General features: G+C 35.7%; 1 non-coding gene across 1 annotated transcript; it reads right to left on the bottom strand.

Moving 5' to 3' along the window:
* Window positions 1-2,533: 2,533 nt before the first annotated feature.
* Window positions 2,534-25,725, bottom strand: LOC118056031 (uncharacterized). Its single transcript, XR_012169764.1, has 10 exons — window positions 25,592-25,725; window positions 24,804-25,314; window positions 22,408-22,697; window positions 22,235-22,315; window positions 5,583-5,639; window positions 5,383-5,475; window positions 5,197-5,295; window positions 4,865-4,951; window positions 4,665-4,793; window positions 2,534-3,257 (listed from the first exon to the last, which is right to left on the bottom strand). It is a non-coding gene; the product is annotated as an uncharacterized protein (transcript).
* Window positions 25,726-26,003: the final 278 nt, after the last annotated feature.

Below are 26,003 nucleotides of genomic sequence, written 5' to 3'. Positions count from 1 at the left end.
TATTGGGATTTGATTATGAAATCGAATTTCGTAGTGGAAAGGAGAATATTGCTGCTGATGCTCTTTCCAGAATAAGCAGCAATGAACTCCATGCTCTCACATTGTCAACACTAGAAGCTCCAATACTGGAAAGTATCAAGCAGTCTTGGCAAGAAGATCACAAGTTTCAAGCTCTCATCCAGGATATCATAAGGGATCCGGCCACACACCCTCATTATAAATGGAGCAACAACTGCCTCTTCAGAAAGGGGAAACTGGTGGTGGGACACAATACAATTCTCCAGCAGCAACTCATCTCTATGTATCATGATACCCCCGTAGGGCTATTCAAGTTCTACAGTCACTACAGCAAGGATTGCTGGCCTACTATATTGGAAGAAACAACAGAAACAGGTTAGGCAATACGTTAGAGAATGCCCCACCTGTCAACGCTGCAAAACAGAGAACATAGCCATCCCTAGATTATTGCAACCCCTACCAGTACCAGCTGCACCTTTCACCGATATCAGTATGGACTTCATAACTAACCTTCCGAAATCAGAAGGCAAGGAGGTTATATTTGTTGTGGTAGACCGGTTCAGCAAGTATGCCCATTTTATGGCCCTTTCATACCCATACTCAGCCACCACAGTAGCCAAAACTTTCATAGAATCAGTCTACAAACTACATGGGATGCCAGCAACCATAGTAAGTGACTGAGATTCCATTTTCCTTAGTAAATTTTGGACTGAATTATTCAACTTGCAAGGAGTCAATCTTCATTACTCCATTGCCTACCACCCTCAATCTGATGGCCAGACTGAAGTCGTCAACAGATGCATTGAAGGCTACCTCAGGTGCATGACCGACGACAATCCTTCTCAATGGTGCAAATGGTTAGCTTTATGTGAATGGTGGTATAATACAAACTTTCATACAGCCACAAAGACTACACCGTACAACATATTATACGGTTTTAATCCACCCATACACATCCCATACTTCCCAAAAGACTCACCCTTAGAAGCAGTAGATCATTACCTCACCACTAGGGAACAATTGCTGCAAACAGTGAAGGCCAACCTCATTAAAGCACAGAATCACATGAAACAAATGGCTAACAAAAAGAGAAGTGATAGGGTCTTGGATATAGGTGATTCTGTCTATTTGAAATTACAACCTTACAAACAGAAATCCATACTTCACCCACACCATAAATTAGCCGCCAAATACTATGGTCCCTATACTGTCATTAAAAAGATTGGAGAAGTGGCATACCAACTTAACCTCCCATCTTCATCCACTATCCACCCCGTTTTTCATGTCTCTCTCTTGAAAGAACCAGGGGTAATAGAATGGTTCACCACAGTTTGCCTGACAGCCCCAACGAGCCTATATTACAACCCCAAGTAATCATAAACCGAAGGATGATCAAGAGGGGAACACAAGCAGCTACATAGGTTTTAATCCATTGGAAGGGTCTCTCACCCGCAGAAGCAACATGGGAGTTTATAGATGAAGTCCGGATAAGGTTCCCAACCTTCAACCTTGAGGACAAGGTGGTTTTTTAAGGGCGGGGATTTGTTGCAGGAAGAACCAGCGTGACTGAAATAAAAGGAGGGAAAATCGGTTACAGCGATTGGAATTTCTGTTATAGCCAATTCGCACCGTTTTACTTACATGCATTAGAAACGCTTTCTGTTTTGCGCACCGTTTTAATAACAGAATACACGTGTTAGTCATTTCCATTAAAAATGCCTATATTAAGGGGCAATTGTAGCAAGTTACAGTTACGTGAAATATACAACAATAGAATTATGTTTCTCTTCTCGTGCCCCCCAAGTTCTTTCTCTGCTTCCTTCTGCGATCTCTCTTCACCATTCCTTCACATCTTCATCAAGCATTCTGTCAACCATCCTCACCATTCATTTACACCTGTACCACTTCATGAAGACGGTGTCAAATGTGGACACTTCTGTGCATTTGATGGAGAAATGTAGATGCAGAAATCACCAGTCTGTCCAATTTGCAGACTCCTTACACAGGGACCATATCAATGTCCATTGTTCGCTTGTCCTGAAATGGATTAATGTCCGAAGAAGGGAAAATTGGTCTTAATCAGGAACTAGAATCAGATTCGTTGTTCGCTTGTTGCAGTCTGCAGTACCCAATCTTAGACAAAGGTTTCTTTCTAAAGGGAAGTCTTCAATGGTAGAGACGGTCATCAACATTATACGAAGGAGGAAGTATTGTAAAACAATGAAAATCGATCATAATCCTATAAGAACCCTTGGCAAGACGACACGTATTAATTCATCTACAAAGGCTCATCCTCTTCTTGAATCTTTATGTTGATCTTGGATCCACACGTCCACAACAGACCCTTGGCAATACGACAGGCCATGGTGATTTATTGAAATGTCTGCTATACAAAATCAACTGGACGTTGGACTGGATTTGATGGAACGAGATCTCCTGGAAAGTTCGGCATTCTTCAAGATTTGATTGAAATGCCTCTGGAGAGAACGGGGGACAAAGTAATCTATGGACAAAATTATGGAAATAACTCTACAACTCTTCGATTGATTTTAGAACCAAGAAATACAATGTTCTCAGACCATTACAAATATGATGATCTAGAATGTTTGTAAAAGAAATTAAGTGCAATCTGCACCTAGTTCGGTTGAACTCCATATACAAACCTCCAAGTCAAGCTGCCCAGAAGGACCAAGGAAAGGGAATGGAATCAGAAGAAAATCTACAGGAGGTAAGCCTTCCACCCTCCCAGGAAAACACTCTGTTAATGATTTCAACCTGAGAGAGCTTACCCCTCTACTTGCCACGACATCATATAAGAACCTGTCCTGCGATGAGCTTGGTCCAATACAGGTTACAATGACTGTATTCCCTAAGCTCTCAATGCCCTTGCCGAGTAGGAAAAGAACACCATCTTCCTCTGCTTGGAGAACAAGGAATTGTTCGTTCACCCCTAATGAGACAGATAAAGGAATATTGTACCTAAAACGCCTTCCACAGTCCCAATGTTTACTGCTGAAGTGTAGTGACAACTGTTCAGATGAGCCAGTAAAGTTACAGTCTAGAAGAGGGCACGCATGGGGTGAAAAGATGCTTGTTTCTTCAGGGATATCATCTACGCAATTCAGTGTTCCATTGCAGTCATATTCTTTGTTTTGGCATAATGTTGAAGCTGATTCGGTACCCACCTCCATGTTCCCGCACAATACATCATTACTTGTCAGAAGACTTGGCACATTTGTCTGCAGAAACATATCCACAAAGTTAGATGACCATGAAAGGTGTATTTGTCTGCACCTTCACATTTGCTAAACACTCAAAACATTGCATTCTGGGTTCAAACCTTAAAACAAATCCCAGTTCATTTTAATCATTGTTTTCCAATGTTCTCCCTACTCTTTCTGGTGAATACTGGAGGTTCCCATACAACAAATCAAAACCTATAGACAAAATCTATTCACTTGGATCTGCTGACAGAGTTCAATTATTATTATTTTTTTAAAATGTCTCCATCTAAATGTAGATTCCACTCTGGAGGATCCATATGAAATCAGCATTCTGAATAGAGTGCCAGAGAGTAGTTTTGTCAACAACTAAGGAAAAACTTTGTTCTCATCATTTGGTTTGATGAAATTCCAATTGAACATCCCAAAGTTGGTTGTTTAACACCTCTTAATACCACCATCAATTCACCCCAAAACTGTTGTCTATTACAAGAGTTACTCTAGGAAAACTAATCAATCTCAAGGGCCAAGGCTATATGTTTCTGTTGCAGTTATTGGTTCTCTTTTTGGAAAAAGAATTAAGTATTATTTTAAATTTTTACGAGTTTGCAGGCATTCTAACATATTCATAGTAAATCACAGAAAAAATAATTAAATCGCCCATTTATCTTCCCTAGCAGCTTATCACCAGATTCACAAGAATAAGCTATAAATACTGAGTTGAGTTCAACCGTGGCAAACACACATACAACTTGATTCTAGCTTGATCACATGCTTAATTTTTAAACATTGTTCTCGCATCAAATTTGGTATCATAAACTTCATAGTACCCAGGGGACTGAGCACTAGAAACAAATGCTGTAACCCATTGAAAGCAAAATCAACCAATTGGCAACAAGATATATCATCATATGTTGCAGCCATGTTTAGGGGAGGGCCACGTTTAGGGTTCAACCTACAAGCATTCCCTATTTTGGGGAATGCTATCATGCTAATACAAGGTAGCAACATATATCCTGCTCGCAATCACCAAGAGACAGGCTGGTGAGAAGAATAGACACAGGACAGAAGCAACAAAGCAACATTAAGAATGCATGGAGGAAAGAGATTGAGTACCCCTTCCACATAAGTATTCCCGTCCATTATTTCCTTGCCAGCCTACAAAAGAGATCATAAGCAAGCATCCTGCATTAAACTGTCCACACCTTTTTTCACAAGTTCTTTACAGGTATGTTCGAGTCACAAAAGTGCAAGACTAACATTCTCAACCAGCAGGATCAGCATTACATGCCATTCAGATCATCCACACCATTGACTTTTGAACTAACCCAACATTTTGAAGACAGAATTACCACTTATAATAAAACTGTGTCATTCAAATACGATGAATACTAGCATTATCAAAGTGTGCCATAAAATAATTACCTGGTTAGCTTGCTGCTCAAAAACAGAATCATGATTAACCCCACTGCTTATTTTGCCTTCTGATGAACCATCTAGTTGGCCTCGAGACTCTGAAAACTCCAAGCCAGTGCACCTATCCTTGCAAATTACCTGCACAGGAGCGACAAGCTAGACAAATTCCTATCAATTTCATAGGACCACAAGTTACAAATATCAATTACCTCTCCAAAGCCATAACCACCAAGCTCTCTTTGCTGTTTTTCTCTTTCAGAAATCTCTTCCTCACCCCATGATGACAAACAAGAGCACTAGGATGGCACCATCAATATTATTAAGCTTGAGATTTATTCCGTTGGAAAAGGAGAGGGACGAGAACTAGGATGGCCACTGTCAGCAAGGATGTCAAGGGCATATTTGCGTTGATTTAGGAATATATCAATGGGAGAACGAGTGATTTCGAGTCTAAGAAAGTATTTTAACTTGCCAAGATCCTTGATTTTAAAATGATGAGCGAGCATGGTCTTGAAGTTGTTAATGGCAAATGGATCATTACCTGCCACAAGAATGTCATCAACATAAACCAATATGAAAGTTGAAGACTGACCCCCAGAGAGTTTGAAGAGAGAGTAATGAGCCTGATTTGGGTGAAGCCCTCAGAAAGCAGAATATAGCATAATTTAAAGAACCAATTATGAGATGCTTGCTTGAGGCCATAGATTGGTTTTTGGAGATGACAAACAGGAGTTGTTGTTGGTGTGGAATAACCTGGTGAATGAGACATATAAACTTCCTCATTAAGGTTGTCGTGTAAAAAGGCATTATTAACATCCAACTGCAAAAGATGCCATTATCGAGCTGCAACAACTACAAGAATACATCTAATAATAACGAGTTTAGCAACAGGAGCAAAAAAGTGCCATGATAGTCCAAACCTTCTACCTGAGTATATCCATTGGCCACTAAACGAGCTTTGTGGTGCTCTATGGATCCATTAACCTAAAATTTGGTTTTGAACACCCATTTACAGCCAATTGGTTCTTTGCCAGGTGGAAGAGGTTGAAGTATCCAAGTATGGTTGGCTTCTAAGGCTTGGATTTCAGTTGTCATGGCATTGCGCCAATGAGGATGACATACAACTTGAGAATATGAGGTGGGATCATGGTGTTGAGATAATGCAAAAATGAAAACTAGATGATGATTAGAAAAATGATGATAAGACAAAAAAAAAAAAAAGAGGAGAGACAATGAGCCATACCTAATAAAGATCGTGGAACTGGAGAAGTCGTGAGTGACTTTGAAAGTGACTAGAGTTGATGTGATCATTGAAGTAAGTTAGACGTGTAACAACTCGTTTTGGTCGTGAAATGAGATCTTGAGATGGTTAGGAAGGAAAGGATGATGATGTAAGTTGTAAGGGAGGAAGGATGAAAGAGGAGGTTGATGATATGGGTAAACTGGATGAGGAGGGGATATCAAGAATTGGAAATGGAAGGATTGGAGCAGTTGTAGGGTTTGGAGGTATGAGGTGGTAAGGAAATATATTCTCTTCAAAAGTAACGTCAAGGGAGATGAAGATCGTGTGATTTTCTAGATCATATACACGATAAGCTTTGTCGCACGTGTGCGGCGGCGCGGCGATCGTCCACCCTCAAGGAAAAATCAGAAATATTTATTCCTGGAAAATAGTCAGAGACAAGGAATTCTTGTCTCTATAAGTAAAAAAAAAATGGACTGGGAGTCGCCACCTAGTATTCTGGTTACTAGGAACCTTAACTGGTCTTTAGAGATCAGGTACGGAGACTGGTTGCGTAAAGGGAAGGTATTAGCACCCCAACTACGCCCTACCTAAGGTAGGCTGCATTGTTTTAATGTCTGATAACATCTAAGGTCGTGTTTGTGGTTTTTAATTTTATTGTTCGGAATACGCATTACATGTAATGTCATATCCCAAGTTCTAAAAATATATATATATATATATATATATATATATATATATATATATATAAAATTTAAATTAAATATCCGGAATATGTATTACGTATAATGTCATACCCCGGATATTAAAAGATAAACAAAATAAAATTTTTGTTGTTTTTTTGAAATTTTGACCAATATTCTCTTGACTTTAATAAACTGGTTATTAAAGCCAAAATGCATGCTAAAACATTGATTTTTTTTTTGTATGAAAAATATAAAATGATTTTTTTTTTGAGACATTTGGCCGTATGCACAAAAACATTTTTTTTTTAATTTGTTTTTATATTCTTGAAAGTCGAAAACCGGGTATTTCAGTACCGGATTTGTATTTTACGACATAAAAATATTGTCCGATATTACATAAAAATGACATAAAAACTACGCGGAAAAAATTATAAATGAAACAAGTATTTTTGATTTTTTTTTTTTTATGGGCCGGATGAATAGTACCGTATGAACAGTACCCACGAGACGAAAACGGGGTATAATACAGACGATATTAAGCAAAATGATAGAAGAAAATGTGCTTTTTAAAAAAAAAAAAATATAAAAATTATAACAAAATAATAATAATAATAATAATAATAATAATAATAATAATAATAATAATAATAAAAAAAAAATAATAAAAAAAAAATAAATAAATAAAAATATGGGCCGGACCCAGCCCAAATGCATGGGCTGGGCCAACCAAGCCCATTTACAGGGGCTGGGCTGAACGGCCCAGCCCAGGCCCAAATGGGCTGGTTACTGTGCATCAGCGCAGTAACCAGCCCACGCTGCATTTTGCAGCAGAACGTGAATTATTCACGTTCTGCATGCAAGTGCAAGCCGGGGCAGCAGGAGAAGAAAATGATCGGGGAGCAGGAGGGTACCTGGGGCGGCGTCGAGGCTGTTCTGCTGGCGGAGGCGGTGCTGCTGTCACGGTGGTTCCAACGACGGTCCTCCTTCTTCCTCTTTCTCTCTGTTTTTTCTTTTCTTCCCTCCTCTGCCGCTTCTCTTTCTTCTTCCTTTTGTTCTGTTTTTTTCTTTTGTTTCTCTCGTCTCTCTACTCTCTTTCTATCGTTCAATCCTTCCCCTTCTCCCTCTCTCTCCTTTTTTTTTTTTTTTTTTTTTTTCCGGTTCCGTTCCCCTGTTTTTATAGGCAAAAACAGGGGAAGGCCGAATGGTGGGGCGGCCACTGTTGGCCGCCCCTCCACTATCTGTTCTAAAGGTGGCAAGTGGGCTGGTGTTGTAGGCGTCTTATTGCGTAAAAACGGGGAAAGAAATTAGGCGAAAAGGGAGAAGAAAAATCTTCTTCTTCCCCTGCCTCGCGCGTCCAGGGGAAGAAGAAGACCTATAGTGCCGTCAAAACGGCGCCGTTTTGGGCTTCTGTTTTTTTTTTTTTTTTTTTTGCAACAGTGAATGAAACGGTGCCGTTTTGGTCAAAACGCGCCGTTTCATTTAAAAGAAAAAAAGGCGCCAAAAACGCGTCAGATTCAAATTTCGGCCCTCCAGTTGCGCGCGTTTTGCATGTTGGTCCCTGGTCTCAGATTTCTTCAATTTAGTCCCTAATTGGCCATTAAACTTCAATATTTATGCAATTAAGCCCCTGATTTGACCAAATTAACTTTTAAAAAAAATAATTTGACCCCAGAAAATTAATTTCTTCCAATTAAAGCCTAAAATAACTCCAAAATCAATTGTTTTTGCAATTAAAACCTCTATAAATTCAATTAAACCTTCAATAAAATTTAATTGAGTCCATAAACTTCTAATGTTGCATTTTTCTTCCTCAAATTGAATTTTCTTTATCATCGGGGCTCGCATCAGTCAATGATATACTGTCAAATTTTTTATTTTTATTTTTTTTGAACATCCTCAATCAATTTTTGAATATTTTTAAGGCGTTCTGGCATTTTTTTTTCACTGTTATATTTTTTTGATAATATATTTTTTTTTGAATTGTTTTGAAAACTTTTTAGGTGAAGACCCAAAAATGGGTTACAACAAGCTTTATGATTGGTAAGATAACCTAAGAAAACACAGCGTAAAGCACGAGGGGAGAACTTATCTCGATGTTGATGAGGGGTTTGGGCATAGCATAAACAACCAAACACTCGTAAATGTGTATGATGGTGATTTTTTTAAGAAGAGCTTATAAGGGGACTTATGTTTCAGGTTAGGGGACGTGGTTCAGTTAATTAAATAAATGATCATGAGAATGCATTCACACAGAATGAGGTAGGAAGATTAGCTTGAATACATAAACACCGGGCCAAATTAAATAGATGGTGATGTTTCTGCTTAGCAACACCATTTTGTTGACGTTTATCCACACATATACGTTTATGAAGAATGTCATGATCTTGAAAAAAGGTTTGAAGTTTATTAGAAAGAAATTCTTAACCATTATCAATGCACACATGTCGAATAATGCAATTAAGTTGAGTTTTAACCATGACAAAAAATTTGTAAGGCAAGTAAAAGTATAAGATTTCATGTGCATGAGATAGACCCATGTCGTGTGTGAAAAATCATCTACAATTGTTAAAAAAATAATGTGCTCCTGAATGTGATGTAATAGGATAATCACCCTATATATCACAATAAATTTGATTGAAATAAAATATGTTTTTATTTGTATCCAAAGAAAAAGGTAAACGAGTGTGTTTTGCTCTAGCACATATATCACAAGCCAAATGTTGATTAGAAACGTGTAAAGTTTTTAGAATCCATGATGTAGAAGGGTGGCCAAGTAGCTGCTGTCAAATAATGGAGTTAGTGATGTTTTGAGAGTGGAAAACGGAGGTTGGGAAAGGCTTGCAGTGATAAAGTCTATCTCGAACTTCACTTGTTCCAATCAGCTTCCTCGTTGATAGGTCTTGAAAAACACAAAAGGTAGAAAAAAAATATGGCAACATAATTGAGAGTAGTTGATTAGTACTTAAAAGTGCATGTTTATCAAGGGTTTATATCATCATTTTGCACTTAAAGTATCAATAACTCCTTAACTAAAGCATGTTTTATAATAACAAGTCTAATATTATAAATTACCCTAATATATGGTAAATGTTCATCTTAAATATAGGCATATCACATAAATCAAAGGATTGATTGATGAATTCAACTACTGAAATTTTGAAGATAAAGAAGGGTGAAGCTTAGAAAAGAGACGTTGGTGCAGTCCAAACTGGAACAATGTTCGGTAATTGGGTCATATCTCGAGTTCTAGATATCCAAATGATCTGACATTTTTACAGAGATTTTATAAGACATAGGCCTACAACTTTCATTTGGACATCAAGATCTAAGAAGGCCGTTTTTAAGTCCAAATTATAGCAACAACGGAGAAGTCCGAATCTGTCCTGCAGCCCAAACACTGTTAAGTGTTTGGCCCATATCTGAAGTTCTAGAAGTCCAAATCACCTCCACTTTTTTTTCCTGGAAAGCTGAGTCAATTTCCTACAACTTTCATGCTTTCAAGTGGACCCAGTTCTGATTTCTAGCATTTTTGTGTTTATTTAGACAAGATGATAAGGATTTTCACTAAGTCAAAAGTTGGCCCGCCCACTCAGCAATGAGTCATCAAAGCAATAATTCCGAATTTTGGCCTATAAAAGGAGGCATTTGCCATGTATTTAGGGGCTTGGTTGTTCAGATCAAGTTCATGCTCTTTATTTTCTCTCTTTATATTTTTGTAATTCTTAAGTTTTGCTTTCATTAATTTCTTGTTTATGCTTTTCATTTCCTTTCCTTTCCTTAGTTAACTTGTATTTTATTTATGTTCTTGTTTTGTTTATTTATGTTTCTCTTCTTCATTATGTTTGGCTAAGTTTATTATGTCAAGGTGAAAAGGTTACACTAATGGTGTAAGAACAAGTATGGTATAAACTCAATATGAACCTTAATGTTTAATATTAACATGTCTTATCTTTTTATCTTACTAATTCTTAATACCTTGCTTGTTAAATGGTTAATCTAAAATTGTGTTGTATAATACTTAGTACAACAAATGCTTGGCACTCTCATAGCCCCAACCGTATGGTATTACCTGCACCTGGGCTATGAAAGGTACTTGATTTGTTGTTAACATCAATTAACATCATGAATTCCTGATAATATTTAAAAGTTTGGTGTTATGTAAATGAGATAATTAATATGATCATGTTAATAATTTATAATGAGCTATTAATGACAAATCATCTGAATGGAACCTCCTTCGTGTGTGGTTTCCAAATTGAGTAATAAGAGTTTATACTATATTTGTTTGAAATACCATTGGTGGATCCTCTAACCTTGACATTTATTTTTTATCATTGTTTAATCCTTACATTAATCTTCCATCTCAAAGTTCTCATTAATTTCTTCCTCTTCTTCTTTTTATTGTTATTATTATTACTACTACTAATATTATTACTATTATTATTATTATTATTATTTACATTCTTTTTATATTTTATGTATGTTAAGTATGCTCTGTGTTTGATCAAGAATCCTGACATTGTTGGTCTTGCCTTGTTCATTCGCATCAGAAATCTGTTTATATTATATAATATATCTCTTTGATCTTTCCATAAACTCAGTATATAGGCTGGAAAACCTGTGACCCGATCTTTTAGATCATTCTCAGGTATAACAACGCCACGTACTGAGTATTATTATTATTATTATTATTATTATTATTATTATTATTACTGTTACTGTTATTGTTATTATTGTTGTTGTTATTGTTGTTATTATTGTTATTGTTGTGTTGTTATTTATAATTTTATACAATTAACCTCTCTGTGGTTCGACCCCCGGTCTTGCCGGGTTATTTATTACTTCGACACTCCTGCACTTGGAGAAGACATCAATCTTTTGGTCGTGTCAAGTTTTTGGCGCCGTTGCCGGGGAGGTAATTTCTTGTACAAATCATAGTATTTATTTTGTTTTCTCTTTTCACTTTTCTTGTATCTAACTTTGTTGTTTTTTTTTTTCTTTTTCTTTTGTTTTCTTCTTCCTTTTATTCTCTTTCTACACGTGCATGAGTGTTTGGTCACGTACATTAAGTGATAGACTTTCTAGGGTATCCTCATCATTTTCAGAAAATATGGCCGAAGAAGATAACCAGTCACTTCATAATAAGAATAATGAGAATAATGAGAATAACCGTGTTAGGACACTTAGAGACCACATGAATCCTACAAGAACAAGTGCACCCTCATGCATAGTTTTCCCTCCTGATGCATCCCATTTTAATTTTAAGCCAGGCATTATTCAACTTTTACCTTCTTTTCATGGCTTAGATCTATAAAATCCATACTTGCATTTGAGAGAATTTGAAGAAGTTTGTAACACCTATAATGACTTAAATTGTAGCATGAACACCATTCGATTAAAGCTTTTTCCTTTTTCATTAAAAGATAAAGCTAAAACATGGCTACAAAATCTTAGGTCAGGATCCATTCGTGCTTGGGATGAAATGCAACAATAATTTTTAAAGAATTTTTTTCCATCTCACAGAACCAACTCTTTCAAAAGACAAATCACCACTTTCACTCAAAAACCAAGTGAAACATTTTACCAATGTTGGGATAGGTATCGAGACTTGCTTAATACTTGCCCTCATCATGGTTTTGAAACATGGAGATTGGTTTCACAATTTTATGAAGGATTAACACCTAAAGATAGGCAAATGGTTGAATTGATGTGCAATGGAACTTTTAAAGATAAAGACCCTAATGAAGCAATGGAGTACCTACACTTACTAGCTGAAAATGCGCAAAATTGGGACACTAAGGACACTTATGAGGCACCAAGTAAAACCAACCTCATACATCTAGTGGAGGTATGTATAACCTTAGGGAAGATCATGACCTCCAAGCCAAGTTTACATCTTTAGCTAGAAAAGTCGAGGCACTAGAATTGAAAAAGAGTGGTCAATTAAAATCTGTTCAAGACATTGTGTGTCAAATCTGTGAAACAAATGAACATACAACCAATGACTGTCCAACTTTGCCTTCTTTCAAGGAATGCCTCCATGAACAAGCCCATGCTTTAAACAGTTTCCAAAGGCCCAATCATAACCCATACTCGCAAACATACAATCCTGGTTGAAGAAATCACCCAAATTTCAGTTGGAAGAGTGATAACAATAATGCACAAACTTCACAGCCACCGTTTCAAGCACACCATAATTTCCAAAATTCTCATGGATATGCACCTCCTTATGCTCCACCTTCTAGAAGAAATCTTGAGGAAACATTACATGCATTCATTGAAAAGCAAGAGACAATCAACACTCAACTCACTCAAAGCATGACAAATTTTAAAGATGCTCTTGCAAAATTCACATCTGCTCTTAGTTTTCAAGAGAAAGGTAAGTTTCCATCTCAACCACAACAAAATCCAAAGGGGCAATACAATGCAAATACAAGTAGTTCCGAAAGCCAACACATGGATCAAGTCAAATCAGTCATCACTCTTCGCAGTGGTAAGGTTATTGAAAAACCCACTCTTGAACCTTGTGAGAAAGATGATGAGTCAATCTTTAAGGGTAAGGAAGGGGTTGAATTTGAACATTGTGAAGAAAAGACTGATTCTCCGCCAGCACTTCCATTTCCTCATGCCATGACCAAACAAAGGAAAGTCAATCACAATTCTGAAATCCTTGAAATTTTCAAACAGGTAAGGATCAATATACCTTTGTTGGATGCTATTAAACAGGTACCTTCCTATGCTAAATTTTTGAAAGATCTATGCACTGTGAAGAGAAAACTGAATGTGAAAAAGAAAGCATTTTTAGCCGAACAAGTAAGTGCTATTCTTCAGAACAATAATGCTTTGAAATATAAAGACCCTGGTTGTCCTACAATTTCTTGCTTTATTGGAGAACATAAAATTGAAAGAGCTTTACTTGATCTTGGAGCTAGTGTGAATTTACTTCCATATTTGGTTTTTCAAAGTCTCAATCTAGGTGAGTTAAAACCAACTTCTGTAACTCTTTTACTTGCTGATAGATCTGTAAAAGTGTCTAGAGGAATAGTTGCAGATGTGTTAGTACAAGTTGATAAATTCATTTACCCTGTAGATTTTATTGTCTTGGATACACAACCTGTTGAAGCATGTAATTCAATTCCTGTTATTTTAGGATGTCCATTTCTTGCAACTTCTAATGCATTGATTAATTGTAGGAATGGACTGATGAAGCTATCATTTGGAAACATGACATTGGAGATGAATATTTTCAACATTTGCAAGCAACCTGGAGATGATAATGATTTACAGGAAGTGGACTTTATTGAAAAATTAGTTCATGATCAATTTCAAACCACTTCTAGTGAAACTGAGATTGATGAACCTGACGAGTTGCAAATGGTTTATTTTCAGGAAGAAGCAAAGGCATGTAATTGGAGACCACAAATTGAAGAATTACCACCACAATCAATTGAGTCCATACCTTCAAGTGTTCAACCACCAAAACCTGATTTGAAGCTGTTACCAGTCAACCTCAAATACTCATTTTTGGGAGAAAATGAAACTTTTCCGGTAATAATCTCTTCCAAACTTAATGCACATCAAGAAGGTAAGTTACTACAGACTCTGAAAATGCACAAAAATGCATTAGGATGGACCATAGCTGACATAAAAGGAATTAGTCCTTTGATTTGCACACACAGGATTTATTTGGAGGAAAATGCTAAACCATCTAGAGAAATGCAACGAAGACTTAATCCTAATATGAAAGAAGTAGTGAAAAATAAAGTCATTAAACTTCTAGATAATGGAATCATTTATTCTATTTCTGACAGCAAATGGGTAAGTCCTACCCAAGTTGTACCCAAAAATTCTGGAGTCACTGTGATAACAAATGAGAAAAATGAGTTAATTCCAACTCGGACTATTACTGGTTGGCGCATGTGCATTGACTATAGGAAACTTAATTTAATGACTAGAAAAGATCATTTTCCTTTACCTTTTATGGATCAAATCCTAGAAAGAGTTGTAGGTCATGAATTTTATTGTTTCCTAGATGGCTATTCAGGTTACAATCAAATTGAAATTGCATTGGAAGACCAAGAGAAGACTACTTTCACTCGTCTATTTGGTACTTTTGCATATCGAAGAATGCCTTTTGGGTTATGTAATGCACCAGCCACGTTTCAAAGATGCATGCTTAGCATATTCAGTGATATGGTTGAACGTTTTCTTGAGATTTTTATGGATGATTTTTCTGTTTTTGGTGATTCATTTGATGATTGCTTAACTAACTTGGAAAAGGTTTTGAACAGGTGTGAAGAGAAGAATCTTGTACTGAATTGGGAAAAATGTCACTTTATGGTAACAAACGGCATTGTACTTGGTCACATTGTTTCATCGACAGGAATTGAGGTTGACAAATCTAAAATCGAGTTAATTGCCAACTTACCAACACCAAAATCTATTAAAGATGTTAGATCATTCTTAGGACATGCTAGTTTTTACAGAAGGTTCATCAAAGATTTTAGTGTAATATCTAAACCATTGTGTAACCTTCTATCAAAGAAAACTGTTTTTGAATGGACTGAACAATGTGAAAAAGCCTTTGTTAAACTTAAAAGTTTGCTTACTTCTGCTCTTGTCATTCAACCTCCTGATTGGTCATTACCTTTTGAAATAATGTGTGACGCTAGTGATTATGCCGTAGGCGCTGTCTTGGGACAAAGAAAAGATAAGAAACCTTATGTGATTTACTATGCAAGTAAAACTTTAAATAGTGCTCAAATGAATTACACTACCACTGAAAAAGAATTACTTGCAGTAGTATTTGCATGTGACAAGTTCAGATCTTATCTTGTTGGCTCACCTGTTGTTGTTTTTAGTGATCATGCAGCATTGAAATATCTTCTCTCTAAGAAAGATTCTAAGGCTAGATTGGTGCGGTGGATTTTGTTACTTCAAGAATTTGATATCACAATCAAAGACAAGAAAGGCACCGAAAATGTTGTCGCGGATCATTTGTCAAGATTGACAATCGATTCGAGATCTGACATCACACCAATCGATGACTACTTTCCTGATGAATCTTTATTTTCTGTCTCTACGATGCCTTGGTTTGCTAATATTGTTAATTTTCTTGTTTCAGGATAATTGCCAGCTCATTGGAGTACCCAAGACAAAATAAAGTTCTTGAACGAAGTGAAGAACTTTTATTGGGATGACCCTTATTTATTCAAATATTGTCCTGATCAAATATTTCGAAGATGCATTCCTGACAATGAGGTAAGTAATGTCATTAAATTTTGTCATTTTGAGGCATGTGGGGGTCATTTCTCATCAAGAAAGACAACTGTAAAAATCTTACAAAGTGGATTTTACTGGCCCGCCATGTTCAAAGACTCACATGCATTCTGCAAGACTTGTGAAAATTGTCAAAAGTTGGGATCTATTTCAAAATGTCACATGATGCCTTTAAATCCTATTCTTGTCATTGAGATCTTTGATTGTTGGGGTATAGATTTTATGGGTCAATTTCCTCCATCATTTGGTTTCTTGTATATATTGGTCGTAGTAGATTATGTTTCAAAATGGATAGAGACAATTCCAAGTAGAACCAATGATCACAAAATAGTGATAAAATTTTTGAAAGAAAACTTTTTAAGTCGATTCGGAATCCCTTGAGCCATGATAAGTGATGGTGGAACACATTTCTGCAACAAGCCATTTGAATCTTTAATGAAGAAATATGGAATCACACACAAAGTTGCCACCCCTTATCACCCTCAGACGAGTGGACAGGTAGAACTTGCTAATAGGGAGATCAAACAAATCTTGGAGAAAACAGTGAACCCTAATCGGAAAGACTGGTCTTTAAGACTTAATGATGCACTTTGGGCTTATCGAACTGTATATAAAACGTCATTAGGTATGTCACCTTATAGACTAGTCTATGGAAAACCTTGTCACTTGCCTGTGGAAATTGAACATAAAGCTTATTGGGCTATTAAAGCTTTCAATTCAAACATTGATGATGCTAGACAGCTGCGAAAATTGCAAATAAATAAGCTTGAGGAAATAAGAAATGATGCATATGACAATTCAAGAATTCATAAAGCAAGAATCAAAGAGTTTCATGACAAGAAAATACTGCGAAAAACATTCAATGTTGGTCAAAAAGTCTTGCTTTATAATTCTCGACTCCATTTATTTCCTGGAAAACTAAGATCAAGATGGAGTGATCCTTTTATTATGAATTATGTGTATCCATATGGGGCCTGTGATATCGAAAATCCAAAGAATAACAATGTTTTCAAGGTAAATGGGCATCGGTTGAAAGTTTATTTTGACAATTTTTCAGTTGAAAATGACTCTATTGAATTGAGTGATCCTGTATATAAAGATTGATTCTTTTTCTCACATTGTTTTGTGTTTGTTTTGGTATATCTTTTGTTTTGCTAGTTTCTCTCACCCCGGTCAAATGGCGAATAACGGTACTCCGTGACTTTTAAGTCGGTTCTTTCAGTTTCCCATGATAACTGATATCTGTGTATATAATTATGCAATTCTCTGCTCTTTCTTCTTTCTTTGAATCTCTCCCCCAATTCTCAGCTGAAAATAGACACCACTCTTGAAAAATTGAAAAAGTATTTTCCCGCTCTGCCTCAGAATGCGATTACAAAAATTTATCGTGCTAGATGTGCAAGATTGAGGTTGTTAATGAACCATGGAATTCCTGAAGATATTCGCTGGCTGATTGAAGCAAAGGTCCGATTATCAGGTGAGTCCTCCAATTCTTTCATTTCATACATGCCTGGAATAGGTAAAAGCACTTTTGCGAAGAAACGTCGTGCAAAACGATTGAAAGTCTGTCACCGATGTGCCAGATGGACTTGTAATGCGACATGTCGTTCTTTAGGAATGGTATCTGTAAACCGTGAAGATAAAATACAATTCATTAAGGATGGCCTGAGTAAGGGGTCTTTAGATAATCTTCTATTGACTCTTGAGACACACCCTAGTGGAGATGTGCATCGTGCAATTTATGATTTATGGCCCCAATTCCATAAAGAACATGCTCGACTTACTCTTGGGAATCTGACTAAAAAAGACCATGTTTGCCAGTTTTTAAGAAAACTGGATGGGAAGCCTATCCCCGACCCATAAAAGGCGTTTAAGCCATTCTTGGACGTAAAACCAAGGGAAGATGTGAGCCACAATCACAACTACCAGTAAATATACATGCCTTTTCAAAATAAATAAAGAGAGAGAGAAAAAGAGAGTGAGACTACGGCTAGCCTACATATAGGTGGTATGATTGCCTTTTCAATTTCTCATCTATAAATTCTTCTCTTCCTTCCCTTCATTTCTACTCAACCCATACATTCATCAAATACAGACGTGTGTAGAAATGGCAGGTTCCTCAAGTAATCACATAAATAATATTTGTGTTTTCGGTGGATCCAGTCCTGGGAAAGAAAAGGAGTTTTTAGAATCAGCAAATCATCTTGGTCAGGTACTAGCTGAGCGAAAGATTCATTTAGTGTATGGAGGAGGCAGCCTTGGGTTAATGGGGGGAGTGTCAATAGCTGCATTTTTAGGAGGTAGTCAAGTTTTGGGGGTAGTCCCCAAAGCTTTAGCACAAGGGGACATCATTGGAAAAACAATTGGAGAGGAATTACAGGTCCCCACAATGTCTGATTGACTGAATGCAATGTTTAACCATGCTGGTGCCTTCATTGCCTTACCAGGTGGTCTGGGCACATTGGAAGAGATCTTTCATATTTCCTATTGGGCCCAACTACACATTCACCATAAACCCATAGGTTTGTTAAATGTTAATGGTTTTTATGATAAGTTGTTGTCTTTTCTTAATCATGCTGTGGAACAGGAATTTCTAACATCTTCAGCACGACAAATCATAATCTCTGCTGGTACTGCTGAACAATTGATTGACCAACTACAATCTTTCATCCATGTAATTAATCCCTCCATGAGTCGCATAAATTGGTCAACTCAGGAAAGCCGTAAAAAGCTTAGATTGGATTTGAGCCTTCGTTTGTAAAAACTTTGTGTCTTTTGGTTTTATTATTGTGTTTTGTTGTTTCTTCTATTTGTTTAAGTGTGTTTCAGGTTTGTCAGTGTTCGTTATTTCAGGTGATGTCTTCTATACTCTATCTTTCTACCTTAAAACATTGAGGACAATGTCTCTTTTTGGTTGGGGGGAAAGGGTAGTAGTAAAAAAACAAAAAAAAAACTGTGTTTTTTATTTCATAAACTATTTGCAAAACTGTTGTTGCTAGGATGGCAGAGTAAAAGGAGTTCTTTTGTTAAAGTGACTCTTGAGATGCATCTTAGTAAACATTCTTAACAAGGTCTATCAGAATACTTCTTGAAATATCTAAGTTTACAAACTCTCATATTGTTAACACTTGATTCTGCTCATATGCTCATTTAACAAGTGTTCTTAAATCTTCATTTTCACACACACACGCTTTTACATATGATTGTGGGTTGCACATTGGATTATTACATTATTTATGTTCTTTTGTTAAAGGTAACAACTAAGGGAAAGGGATAGTACATAATTTGCATAAAAAAAAAAATTTAGTGATAATAATGATGAATAAAAACGTAGATAAGTTTGGTTTCGTAGCCTCCATAACCTAAGCAATTAAGCCCGAAGGGGTGTTTTAACACTTAATACCCTAAAGTCAACTGACTTGGGAGCTATTGGCCCAAAGCTTGTTACATGGGTTAAGGAGAAAAGCTTAAGGGAATCAAACATTGCACTATCTACGTATCAGTATCTGCAACCCGAGTTGCTAAGCTCGTAGCGGTGTCTCAACACTTAATGCCCTAAGACCAACTGGTCTGGGAGTCATTAGCCTAAAGCTCGTTACATGGGTTAAAGATGCATTGTGTTTTAAGTTGTATGTGTAAATAGAAAAAAAAAGAAAAAAAAAGAAGAAAAAATAATCTCAACCCAAGGAAGTTAACCTTAAACATTAGAACATCATATTGTTTTCTTCCAACAATAGCCCCATCATATATGTTTTCATACATTGAGCACATAAAAAGAAGGTTTATTAATATCTTTTTTAAGAAATATGAAGCAGAAATGAGAGTTTGTTTATCTGGATAGATTAATGGAAGTTGAATGATGAATGCCTTGCTTTGTGGAACTTGCAAATTGTTTTTCTATTTTAACGCTTTGATTACTAGGGACTACTAATAAGCTGGTTGGGGGGTGTGATTAGTACTTAAAAGTGCATGTTTATCAAGGGTTTATATCATCATTTTGCACTTAAAGTATCAATAACTCCTTAACTAAAGCATGTTTTATAATAACAAGTCTAATATTATAAATTACCCTAATATATGGTAAATGTTCATCTTAAATGCAGGCATATCACATAAATCAAAGGATTGATTGATGAATTCAACTACTGAAATTTTGAAGATAAAGAAGGGTGAAGCTTAGAAAAGAGACGTTGGTGCAGTCCAAACTGGAACACTGTTCGGTAATTGGGTCATATCTCGAGTTCTAGATATCCAAATGATCTGACATTTTTACAGAGATTTTATAAGACATAGGCCTACAACTTTCATTTGGACATCAAGATCTAAGAAGGCCGTTTTTAAGTCCAAATTATAGCAACAACGGAGAAGTCCGAATCTGTCCTGCAGCCCAAACACTGTTAAGTGTTTGGCCCATATCTGAAGTTCTAGAAGTCCAAATCACCTCCACTTTTTTTTCCTGGAAAGCTGAGTCAATTTCCTACAACTTTCATGCTTTCAAGTGGACCCAGTTCTGATTCTAGCATTTTTGTTTTATTTAGACAAGATGATAAGGATTTTCACTAAGTCAAAAGTTGGCCGCCCACTCAGCAATGAGTCATCAAAGCAATAATTCCGAATTTTGGCCTATAAAAGGAGGCATTTGCCATGTATTTAGGGGCTTGGTTGTTCAGATCAAGTTCATGCTCTTTATTTTCTCTCTTTATATTTTTGTAATTCTTAAGTTTTGCTTTCATTAATTTCTTGTTTATGCTTTTCATTTCCTTTCCTTTCCTTAGTTAACTTGTATTTTATTTATGTTCTTGTTTTGTTTATTTATGTTTCTCTTCTTCATTATGTTTGGCTAAGTTTATTATGTCAAGGTGAAAAGGTTACACTAATGGTGTAAGAACAAGTATGGTATAAACTCAATATGAACCTTAATGTTTAATATTAACATGTCTTATCTTTTTATCTTACTAATTCTTAATACCTTGCTTGTTAAATGGTTAATCTAAAATTGTGTTGTATAATACTTAGTACAACAAATGCTTGGCACTCTCATAGCCCAACCGTATGGTATTACCTGCACCTGGGCTATGAAAGGTACTTGATTTGTTGTTAACATCAATTAACATCATGAATTCCTGATAATATTTAAAAGTTTGGTGTTATGTAAATGAGATAATTAATATGATCATGTTAATAATTTATAATGAGCTATTAATGACAAATCATCCGAATGGAACCTCCTTCGTGTGTGGTTTCCAAATTGAGTAATAAGAGTTTATACTATACTTGTTTGAAATACCATTGGTGGATCCTCTAACCTTGACATTTATTTTTATCATTGTTTAATCCTTACATTAATCTTCCATCTCAAAATTCTCATTAATTTCTTCCTCTTCTTCTTTTTATTATTATTATTATTACTACTACTAATATTATTACTATTATTATTATTATTATTATTTACATTCTTGTTATATTTTATGTATGTTAAGTATGCTCTGTGTTTGATCAAGAATCCTGACATTGTTGGTCTTGCCTTGTTCATTCGCATCAGAAATCTGTTTATATTATATAATATATCTCTTTGATCTTTCCATAAACTCAGTATATAGGCTGGAAACCTGTGACCCGATCTTTTAGATCATTCTCAGGTATAACAACGCCACGTACTGAGTATTATTATTATTATTATTATTATTATTATTATTATTATTATTATTACTATTACTGTTATTGTTATTGTTATTATTGTTGTTGTTATTGTTGTTATTATTGTTATTGTTGTGTTGTTATTTATAATTTATACAATTAACCTCTCTGTGGTTCGACCCCGGTCTTGCCGGGTTATTTATTACTTCGACACTCCTGCACTTGGGATAAGACATCAATCTTTTGGTCGTGTCAGTAGTGGTGAGTTTACTTATGGAGAGTAAATTAAATTTAAAGGAAGGTACATATAGAACATTAGAAAAAGAGATATCATATGAAATGTGTAATGTGCCAGTATGAGTTATAGAAACAACATCACCATTTGAAAGTTTAATGGAAGGGATTGAACATATTAAGAGATGACAAATTTAAAGTTATATGATCTGCGGCACCTGAATCAATAATTCATTCATGATTAGAAAAACAAGTAGAATTGCAAGAGGCAAGATTACTAGCGAAGTTGGCAGAGATGGTGTTCAAAGGTGATAGAAGATCCAAGAGTTGAGAGCATTGATCACTGATGAGGCTAGGGATAGTAATCTCGGAAAAGGCTGAATAACTGATGGCATTATTCACTTCTACTGATGAGCGAGCATGTCCATTAGATGCTTCATGATATTGAGGCTTGTTTTTAGGGTAACCATGTAGCTTATAACAGTTGGATTTCTACTGACCATAACGGTCATAGTAGTCGCATTTTGAACGACGATGTCCTCTTCCTTTATTATCAGGACAATGTGCGAGAAAATGAGGATCTACAATGACAATAAATTTTGTTGGAATACTAGAGATATGTAGGAGACATTGTTTTTTTTTTCATGATGTAAAATCGAATACATTATGAAACAGGAGGTAAAAGATCCATAGCCAAAATCTGGCTATAAATTGGAGCATAAGAATCATGTAAACTCATCAACAACTGAAAAACCAGCTCAGTGTCTTGCATATGAGTTAATTCTTTTAAGACGCCACAAGTGCATTTTGGTGCAGGAATGAGTATGGTAAGTTCATCCCAGTGACCCTTGATTGTAGTGAAATATTCAAGGATGGTTATAGAGCCTTGGATAAAGGTAGTAATGTCACGTTTCAATTTGAAAATTCTGGGATTGTTGATTTGAGAGAAACGATCTTCAAGATCTAGCCATACATCACAGGAACAATCATGATAAATTAGATTATTCACAATGGATTTATCAATGGAGTTAAGAATCCATGACAAAACCATGTAACTGCAGTGTTCCTACAATTGAATTTCTGTTATGGAGGATGTTGGTTTGGAGAGAGTACCATTAATAAAACTCAATTTGTTTTTAGCGTTCAATGCCATTTTCATGGCTTGCTTTTAGGTAGGGTAATTATCACCATTAAGAAGAATGAAGACTAGGATGGAACTTGAGCGAAATGAAGGAAATATGGAGAGGATACATCAAGAATTGATGAAGATATTAAAAGATAAACCCCCGGAGGTGTGATATTAGACATGGCTACAAGAAGAAGATCTGAGGATGATGAAGGACATGTATAGAGAAGTGAAGCTCTGATACCATGCAAAAATCAAATATCTCTGTTCTGTGTATTACATTATTCATGCTTTACAACTGGTATATAATACCTGGGAAATGAGACAAGATCCAAGAATAAAGCCTAAACAATTGCTAATCAAGAATAAAGCATAAACATATGTTTCTAATAATTGGACAATGTGAAGATTTGGTATGCATATATGACATTAATACTTTCAAAACCCCCTACCTTGTCTTTCTCATCTCTTGCTCCAACTCCACCTTCTTTAACACTTAAAATCAGGGGGGGAAATGGCTTAAGGCAGATTCTTGCTGGTATGAAGAAACAAAAGGTGAACCAGTGATAATTGCAGTGCATCCAAGTGGAGATGATTTTGTGCGTTCTACAAGTAAAGGTGGATGCAAGCAAGTTTCTTGGTTAAGAAATTTTCAAACTTTATGCACACGTACAAGTTTGTTTGGGATTGTGATAGCAGTTGTGGTTCAAAGTGCTTTTCGCTTAGAAATGCATTAAAATGATGGTTTTTTATTTTTTAAAAATTATTTTTTAGATCAGCACATTAAAACGATGTGAAAACATAAAAAAAAATAAAATTTTTAAAATAAACGGACTCTATATTATTATATTGCATAATCTTTTAAAAGAAATTATAGTGATGCCTATTTGTTTTTACATTCAAAATATTAAATTAAACTTAAAAATCTTATTCAAATTCCCTAATTTACTGGAAAGATAGTTTCTTTCTTGGTTAATAATTTATTGGAAAGATATTTTTTAAGATTTTTTAAGGTCATCCGCTCCTTTTCTTTTAAATAAAAAATTAAAAAATGTGTTGTCTATTTGCCTAGATTTCAAGGCAAACCTATTTTTACCAAAAAATCTCATTTTAACAAAAAACAAAACCTCATAAACACCATCACAACACCTAAAAATCAATTTATTAACCTAAAAAACCCCCAAAACACGAAATCAAACAAGGTTATATTTTTTTTCTTCTTGACTTTGATCTTTTTTTGGTAATATTGAGGTTCAAGACAACCATCATTAAGCTCATTTCATCAAATGGAACCCATGTACAACGATGTCAACCAATTTTGTAGCTAGAAAATACAAAAACAATGATATTCTCTTTATATGCTAATAGCTAATAGGTTTAATGTGTTTATGTTAAAATAAATCTAAAAAAACTATATACAACCGATACTCATGTACACCGATATAAAAAAAAATATTAATGTCTGTTTTAGTATTTTTTTTTTTTAATAGGTTTAATATGTTATGTTAAAAATAAAATAAAAATCTAAATAAAATTCATGCAAAAAGCTATTTAGAAATTTACTTTGCACCATAATTTTAAACACAAGAGAGCAAACTTGCTTACCACCTACTAGTGACTGGAACCAAAACAGTTCTGACTTTCAGGCTCCACTATCTGATCAAAGATCAAGCAGCCATGAATATATTGCTTGCTTCTACAGATCATATATAGGATCCAAATTCCAAAGTGATTATCACAACTAATTATACATATAAGGGAAATCTCAAAAGGCAGGTTGAATGCAACATTCCCAACAAAGAAAGAAACAAGCTAAAGGAGAGAACAAGAGCAAAACCCATGGCGATTCAGCTTTTAAACCCATGGAGATATAATATAATAATTTTGCCAAGTTATTTTGATGCTCAACCATTACTGCTTTGGGTGATGAGAGGAGGATGCACCTTTACGCCATTTGCAGAGATCCAAGGTAACCTTCTTCCCAGAACCGAAAACCCACCTGGAACTAGGAGGAACCTCAATGAAGGAGGGTTATCAACCCTGCTCCGAAAGCTAGGTGTAAAAGATCGAAAAATGAGACTGTTTCCTTTACTGTTTGCTGAAAGTTCATAGAAGTATCCTCCCTTGGATGAGGGCCTTATGCAACTAACCATGATCACATTCCCCATGATTTGCAAAGCATTGTTCAGGATGAACACGACACCTTCTTTCTTTTCTTGGAGAACAACAAATTTCTTACTCGCGGTAAAGGAAACAGGGATTTTGCAATCATACTCAAAGTGTTTCACATCACCTGCATGTATGCTGCTTAAATGTGAGTATAATTGATTTGATGAGCTGACAAAGCTGCAGCCTAACACTGGGCAGGAGCGTGTTGCATAGATGCAGCTCTTCTCATGGCCACACTTCTTGCTATAACTGACAGTTTCTTTGCACCCATACTTCATATTTTTATTAAAGAACCATCTCAACCCAATAGCTTAAGATGTTAAGTAAGGTTTCAAGAAATGATTTATATTATTCTCTAACACACTCTCTCAAGTTTCAAGCCCAAGCCCACATTATCTTGTGTTTAATTTTTATCAAATAAATAGGGATAGTGAGATTCGAACTGGTGACCACTTGGTCATCAAGGCTCTAATACCATGTCAAAGAACTATCTCAACCCAATAGCTTAAGCTTTTAAGTGAGGTCTCAAAAAATAATTTATATTATTTTCTAACAATTTTGTCATGATATTTTGGCTAATTCAAGAACGTTCTCAATGGCCAGGCAATGAATATAACCACAAGGCAACGAGCAGGAAGGACATATATGTGCAAGTTTACTGCAGCATGAAGAGCAAGCAGCGTGTCCATTCATGCACTGAAATTCTAGTAAGCAAGCAAAAAATTACAATACAGAGATATTAAGCAAGCAGTTGGAAGGATTTCAGAAACTAAAATTGAATCACCAAAAGGAACCTAGAATAAGTAGTGCAAACACATGACATTATGAGACTATATAATGTGATATTAGACTGAGTTTTTGAGGTCGAAAATGGTGCTAAGACATGATCTGTACTTTAAATGACCCCACTAGCTCTTCATTCCATGTCATTCAAAACCTTGTACATGATCATAACCTGACAACATCTTTCTCTA

The sequence above is a fragment of the Populus alba genome, chromosome 4 (genome assembly GCF_005239225.2).
Source record: "Populus alba chromosome 4, ASM523922v2, whole genome shotgun sequence".
NCBI classification, from domain to species: Eukaryota; Viridiplantae; Streptophyta; class Magnoliopsida; order Malpighiales; family Salicaceae; genus Populus; species Populus alba.
The sequence above is the reverse complement of the archived record's forward strand: the minus strand, read 5'-3'. Positions and strand labels throughout refer to the sequence as shown.